The following is an 8,170-nucleotide window of genomic DNA, read 5'->3' as shown; positions in this document are numbered from 1 at the left end:
GCAACATCAAGTAGAGCTTTGCTGACACCCTGGAGGAACGCCTTGAGTCCACCGTGCTGGACAACCAGAATGTGGAGGCAGCATGGGGTGCACAACACTGCCATGGAGTGCCTGGGGCCTTCTGCCAGGAAGCACAAAGACTGGTTTGATGAGAATTGCACTGAGATCAAGCAGCTGCTGGAAGACAAGCGCCAAGCCTACAGAGCCCACATTGAAGATCCCAAGTCACAGTTGAAGAAAGACATACCGAAGAGCACACGCAGCACCATCCAGCTGAAGCTGCGGCAGATGCAGGATTCCTGGTTGAGCAACAAAGCTGATGAGATCCAGGGCTTTGCAGACAGGAACGACATGAAGAACTTCTATTACGGCCTGACAGAAGTCTACGGTCCCACCACCTCCGGATCTGCTCCACTCTTCAGTGCTGATGGTTCTACCCTAATCACTGACAAGGACGAGATCCTTGAGGGATGGGCTGAACACTTTGACAGCGTATTGAACCGCCCTTCCACCATCAATGATAAAGCCATCAACCAACTCCCCCAGGCGCCAGTCAGTGAGTCGTTGGATGCCATTCCAACTTTGGAGGAGACCCAGAAAGCTATCCGTCTGCTATCCAATGGCAAAGCCCCTGGCTCAGACTCCATTCCAGCTGAGGTCTACAAAGAAGGTGGTATGGCGCTGACTGAGAAGCTTCATCAGCTGTTCCAGCTCATCTGGCAGCATGAGGCAGTTCCACAGGACTTCAAAGACGCTTCCATCATACGCCTGTACAAGTGTAAAGGAAATCGTCAGGCCTGTGACAACCATCGTGGAATATCCCTGCTGTCCGTCGCAGCCAAGACTCTGGCCAGAGTGCTACTCAACCGTCTCATAGCGCACCTTGAGCAAGGTCTCCTACCAGAGAGCCAGTGTGGCTTCCGGAAAGAACGCGGGACTATCGACATGGTGTTTGCTGCCAGGCAGCTCCAGGAGAAGTGTCAGGAACAGAACGCCGACCTTTACTCCACCTATGTCGATCTGACCAAGGCCTTCGATACTGTTAGCAGAGATGGCCTTTGGAGAATCATGACGATGTACGGATATCCCAGAAAGTTCATCACCATCATACAGCAACTACACGATGGGATGCTGGCCCGAATCCAAGACAACGGAGATAATTTAGAACCATTCCCTGTCTCCAATGGAGTTAAGCAAGGGTGTGTTCTTGCCCCCACCCTGTTCAGTCTCATGTTTTCAGCCATGCTGACAGGTGCCTTAAGAGACACTGACATAGGCATTGGCATCAGGTACCGCACAGATGGCTCACTCTTCAACCTCAGGAGGCTTCAAGCAAAAACCAAGGTGAGGACAGACACTGTCAACAACTTCCTTCAGAGACGCTGACGTAGGCATTGGCATCAGGTTCCGCACAGATGGCTCACTCTTCAACCTCAGGATGCTTCAAGCAAAAACCAAGGTGAGGACAGACACTTTCAACGACTTCCTGTTTGCTGATGACTGCGCTCTCAACGCTGCCTCCGAAGCTGACATGCAACACAGCGTCGACAAGTTATCTGCTGCCTGTGACAAATTTGGCCTCACAATCAGCACAAAGAAGACTGAGGTGATGCACCAGCCAGCTCCAGGAAAGCCTTACGTTGAAAAAAACATCTTCATCAACGGGCAACGACTGAATGCGGTGGACAAGTTCACATACCTGGGCAGTACACTCTTTCGCACAGTTGTCATCGACGACGAGGTGAATGCCAGACTCGCCAAAGCCAGCACTGCCTTCGGCAGACTCCATAAGAACGTTTGGAACAGGAGAGGCATCACCCTGGAGACGAAGCTCAAAGTATACAAGGCCATAGTTCGCACCACACTGCTCTATGGATGTGAATCATGGACGGTCTGCAAACGCCACGCCAAAAAGCTGAACCACTTCCACACCACCAGCCTCAGAAAACCTCTTGGCATAAAGTGGCAAGAGAAGATCCCTGACACAGAGGTGCTCACTCGTGCAAACTTGCCCAGCATCTACACCATCTTGATGCAGGCTCAGCTGCGCTGGGCAGGCCATGTAGTTCACATGCCAGACCACCGGCTGCCCAAGAAACTGCTGTATGGCGAACTCCAACACGGCAAGCGCTCCCATGGAGGCCAAAAGAAGCGCTTCAAAGACAGTCTGAAAGCTTCTCTGAAGGCCTTCAACGTCAGCCACAACACATGGGAGCTGAATGCAAAGGACAGACCAAAGTGGCGTTCAGCTGTCCACAAAGGCGCCAAATCCTGTGAGGCCAACAGAGTCGCTGTAGCAGAGCAACGCAGACAGTGCCAGCAAGTCCCCGACAGCCGCCACCATCCCCTGTCCACACTGCGTCAGAACCTTCCGGGCGCGGATTGGCCTGACCAGTCATCTGCACACCTACAGAGCCCAACCCACCCACCCCCAGGATGACTAGATGGTCCTCGTCGATCCCGACGGACGAACCACACGGCTCAGTAAAGTATAAAACCGTGTTTTGGAGACCTTTAGGTTCGATTCATGGACATGCACCACGTGCACATTTATTCCACAAAGAAAAGTTTTCATTTCATTTAAAAAACAAACAAAAACATAGTGGCTCCCAAATCCAACCTTTAAAGAAATGATTATAAAGAAAGTGAGACAAAACCTTCAAAATATTGACTACAAGACTGTTCAGTGCGTATAGTCTGTTTCACAGTATGGAAACTACTCTTTGATAATCACAAAATTTTAATGATCTTCTTGCACTAGATTCTGGAAACGGGTCATTTCTTAAGCTGCTCGATCTTCTGGCCGTGTTTGACACGATCATCGACCATGACATCCTGTTTTGTAGGCTCAAGCATGTTTTTGGATTTCGAGGCATGGATTTGTCATAGTTCTGATCATATTTGTCTGATATGACTCAAACAGCTGTTGTGAGAGGCTCGATGTCAGCACCATCCTGTCTTAAGTATGGCGTTGCACTGGGTTCAGTATTTGGGCCTGTTTCGTTTGTTATCTGCACATGCCCACATTTTCAAGGAACACCCTAAAGTCACCATGCATTCGCAGACGACACACAGGTGCAGAGATCAGCTTCCCCAGAACAAATAACAGAGCCATATCAGACATGCATTTCACGAGTTAAAACCCTGATGAGCAGAAACAAGCTAAAGCTGCATGACGAGAAAACTAAAGCACTGCAGATCACGTCTAAAAGATTATCCTTCCAAGACACAGCACCCACTTCTATCCATGTAGATCAGACCAACATTCACTTTGCAGATTATGCAACAACAACAACAACAACAACAACAAAAATTGGTGTCACTTTCAAGTGTTTTGTCCATGGACAAACATGTTTCTAATTATGTAAGTCAGCATACACAGGACTGATTTTAAATGACTTTTGATTTCATATTTCAAAGTGATGTTACATGGCTCTGTAAAGTTTAAAACCGTGTTTGGGAGACCTTTAGGTTCCATATGTCTGTGAGACATTTAGGTTCCATTCATGGACATGCACCACATACACATTTATTCCATAAAGAAAAGTTTTCATTCCATTTAAATAAAAACAACAACAAAAACAACAACAACAAGAACATAGTGGCTCCTAAATCCAACCTTTAAAGTAATGAATATAAAGAAGGTGAGACAAAACCTTCAAATATTGCCAACAAGACTGTTCAGTCTGCGTATAGTCTGTTTCACAGTATGGAAACTGCTCTTGATAATTACAAGTTATCTTCTTGCACTAGATTCTGGAAACAGGTCAATTCTTAAGCTGATCGATCTTTCAGCCATGTTTGACATGATCATCGACCATGATATCCTGTTTTGTAGGCTCAAGCATGTTTTTGGATTTCGAGGCATGGATCTATAATAGTTTAGATCGTATCAGTCTGACATGAATCAAACAGTGGTGGTGAGAGGCTCAAGGTAAGCACCGTCTTAAACTTTACAGAGCCGTGTAACATCACTTTGAAATAATTATGAAATCAAAAGTCATTTAAAATCTTTTTAATGCATGATACTACACACACTCAGTCCGACCCCAAGGTACTTTGTACTGTTGACTCTTTAGAAAGTCTGACCATCCAGTTCAGTTTCAGTTCACCAAGGTTGCAGTTGTCTCTCTCGAGATGAGATGTAGTTCAAATGTCATGTTGATGCCCATTCCCCTAGTTTATTGAGATCTTCTTGCAACTGGAATGTGTCTAGTCCAGTTTAAGTGGATCTGCTGACAGTAGATGATACTGCCATCGGCAAAGAAGCGCACCTGAGGGTTGGTGTTCATGCTCAAGTCGTTTATATCGGGCCAGGAAGAGAGCTGGACCCAGCAAAGAGTGTAGTTGATTTTCGGTTTTGTGTTTGTTTTTTTGTTGTTTTTTCCCTGTTATATGTCAATGTTTTACACTAACCTAGGATGGGCTCTCAAGGCCTGATCAACAGGTTGGGTTTATGCGAAGATCAGGCATCTGCTTTTTTCTACTTAAAAAAAAAAAACAGTTTAGTTTATATTGATCAGTCTGCAAGCTTTGTCACCTCCTTGAAATTGTAACTGTAACACTGACCCCACAAATGACTTGTCTAATCTACGACTTCCTGTGCCCTATCCAGGAGGAATTTCTTTATCTACTGGAGAATGGAACCATGAACCCAGTAGTGATAACTGAAGCTGCAGGTAAAGACACTGGTGGGGAACTTTTCGAAATCGATGAATATGGTATCTATTTGGGCTCCCCTGTCAAACTCTGAGGTTATTTTGAGTGTCACACAATTTCCCCTTGTTGAACCTGTCAGTGTTGGCAGTTGGTCAGGATGTGGCATTTGTCAAAATGGGTAATCAGTGCTAACCTCATGTGCTTTGGCATCTTCCTGTAGATGGAGGTGGAGGAGACGTGGCAGCAGTTGGGGACTTTGCTCCAATTTTCTTGAAGATCGGTTGTACAAGGATATAATGCACAGCCCTTGGAAATCACCTGAAGAAAGCTGAGGACCTGAGAGCTGGAATGAGCTGTACACCATCAGTACGGACCAGGTGAACAGGAATGCCAATGAAGCCAGTTGCCATGCTGGAACTTAGCTTCTGAAGGAGTTTTGGGATCACCTGGCTGAGTCACTACAATGTCCAGCATGCTGAGATTCTCTTCTTCTTCCACGTGACGACCACCATCAATATTCTGGTGAAACTTATTGTGAGAGGTTGCTGTAGAGCGTGATTTGACTGAACTGCCGAGGTAAGTGCTGTTAGTTGAGGGGGGTGGGTGGGACAGGGGTGGCAATCCACTGGTTTATTTGCGTCTCCAGCTAGGCCAATCCAGCTACTGTAGCGGTCTTCGGGAATTCACCTGACTGGCACAGCCCTAGCTTTCTACAACACTAATCATTATGAAAAAAAATAAGGGAAGGACGGGAGGGGGGCTGGAAGGAAGTGGGATGGGGGCAGCTTAAAAAACAGAAGGGTTGGGGGTAAGGAGGCGTTTGAAAGTTACTTGGTTGAGTCACAGGTAAGACTAGATCGGACTTGAAGCAATCCAATGACTCGGCTGAGACAGCCTCCTGGGGCAGTGTGTTCCATTCTGGGATGGTGCAGGGGGGAAATACATGTCTGTACAGTATCCTGCAGGCAAGGATGTCATAGTTTCAGGTGTTATTTCTTCTGAAACTCAGTCTGTCTTGGTAGGCAGACTGAGTTTATGGAGACAAGTCCATGGTGAAACTTGTAAAACATCTCCAGGCGAGCCTTTTCTCGTCTGACTTGTATGGGGTACCAGTTGAAAGAGCTGAGGATGGAGTTGATAGAGGACGTCTGACGATGTCGATCGGTGACCCATATTGCAACTCAGTGCTGGACCTCTTCAATGGCCTGGATGTCACTGGCTGTGTAGGGGCCCCACTGTACGCAGTTTCCTTTGTCTCTTGTCTTACATTGAGGTTGTGTCAGAGGAAGTCTAGGTTCTTGTATTTATCGGTTAATAATCATGGGGTCCCCATGGATCTTACTGGCTGTGTAGGGGCCCCACTGATACTCAGAGGACGAACAAGGGCTTCAGTTGTACACAGTTTCCTTTGTCTCTTCTTGTTTCTTACTTTGAGGTTGTGCCAGAGGAAGTCTATGTTCTTGTTGTTTTCATTGGTCGATATGGGATCCCCATTGAAGGACTTCTTGGATGTTTACACCAAGGTTTTTTACGGCGTTGACAGTTAACCAGTACGCAGTTTTCTTTGTCCCTTCTTGTTTCTTACATTGAGGTTGTGCCAGAGGATGTCTACGTTCTTGTTGTTTTTATTGGTTGATATGGGATCCCCACTGAAGGTCTTCTTCGATGTTTACACCAAGGTTTTTTACGGTGTTGACAGTTTACCAGTAAGTGGCCATGACGTTGGTAATCTGGGACAATCTTGTGGTTGACACTCAAGGCTTTGCGGGTTGAATTGCATGGGCCACTGTTTCTCCCGGAGGGTAAGGGAGACAAGGTTTTCTTGGAGTATGTAATGGTTAGCTTCCTTCTGATTCCATTGTTGCACATGATGTCTTCTACAAATGATATGTGTGCATCTCTCTGTGTGTGTGTGTGTGTGTGTGTGCATTTTCACGCTTATGCCAGTGTGTTTGCGTGTGTGGGTATGCACGGGTTCACTGAGCGTGGCCCATTTTCTTTCATGTTTATGTTTCGTCTCTTGCCTTATACATATCTTTCCCCGGCTGCTCTTTATTTCTATGTATTTATCTTTTCCTCCAAGGATAGGTTCTCAAGGCCTGATCGGCGCTTTGGGTTGTGCGCAGGTGTGGCATCGACCATTTTTCAAATCCCTTTTTTCCCGTTCTCTCCAGCAGATGTGGTGTAGTGTATAACCTGAAGGATCTGTCCACACCCACGCTCTGACACATCAGTCCTTGAAACTGAAACTAATGTTGAGACAAATAAATTTACAAAATGTAGTGAATTTTTTGGTTCATTTTCATCCATTCGTCGGTGTTAAAAACAACACAAATCACAGCAATACTTTACTATAAAATAAATTTTTAAAATGTAGTGAATTTTTTGGTTCATTTTCATCCATTTGTTGGTGTTAAAAACAATACAAATCACAGCAAAACTTTACTATCACAGCACTGAAAACTTTACTGACGTGAGAATTTATTTCATAAGCTTCACTGAGTGATATTTCTCAGTGGAACATTTCAAATGCGACCACCACCCCACCCTCTCTCAATGACAAGTCTCTGATAGTATAGCTTAACGAGCAGAACTTCACTAATCTGGAACATTTGGCCAAATGCCGCGAGGCACCCCCTCGGATATTAGACCTTTGGCTTCTATAGTGAGCGGAAATAAACACAACAAAACTGTTTTGAACCCAAGCCGAACATTCCACTTCTTAAAAAATAAAAAAAATATTTTTTTTTAAAAAGCTTCGTTCGCGTCACCCCAAAAGTAAGCGGTAATAGCGGTATTAGCCGACTACAGTGATTAAAACGTTGGACATGGAATCAGAGGGTTCCGGCCGGGTTGCGGTTTCTCGGTTACGGCGCCTGGTGGGTAAAGGGTGGAGATTTTTCCGATCTGCCAGGTCAACATAAGTGCAGACCTCCTAGTGCCTGAACCCCCTTCTTGAGTCGTGTCAGTGTATACGCACGCAGAATTTGAGATCAAGTACACAGGTAAAAGAACCTCAGTGTAATTCATGTCGGAGTCAGCCGTCAGTTGTTTCGGTGGGTTATGGAAACAACTTGAGAACATACCCAGCATGCACATCGGCCCCCGACAACGAAGTATGGCTGCCAACATGACTGGGTAAATAAACAAAACGGTCATATACGTAAAATGTTACATGTCTGTCTACCGGACTGAGTGATACTGACGAATCTCTACTGACTGAGGGAGAGCTGGAGAGCTTCTGAGAAGAAGCCCTTGTACTGTCCAACTCTCCCTAGATATATCACTCAGAGAGACATGTAACATTTTACCTGACGTGTATGTGTGCGGCATGCCTGAAATCTGACTGAGTGACACAACTCAGCGAGAAACGAATGATGAGCCCTCCAATGCCAGCCGTCAGTCGGCTCTACCCAGGTAGGCAGCCTGTTGTGCAAATGACCCAGAGTTTGTAAAGTGCTTAGAGCTTTTCCGAGGATTGGCGCCTAAGTATCTGCAGCAAAAAAATTTT

This window comes from Babylonia areolata, chromosome 6 (assembly GCF_041734735.1).
Source record: "Babylonia areolata isolate BAREFJ2019XMU chromosome 6, ASM4173473v1, whole genome shotgun sequence".
Taxonomy (NCBI): domain Eukaryota; kingdom Metazoa; phylum Mollusca; class Gastropoda; order Neogastropoda; family Buccinidae; genus Babylonia; species Babylonia areolata.
This window is presented reverse-complemented; position numbering follows the sequence as displayed.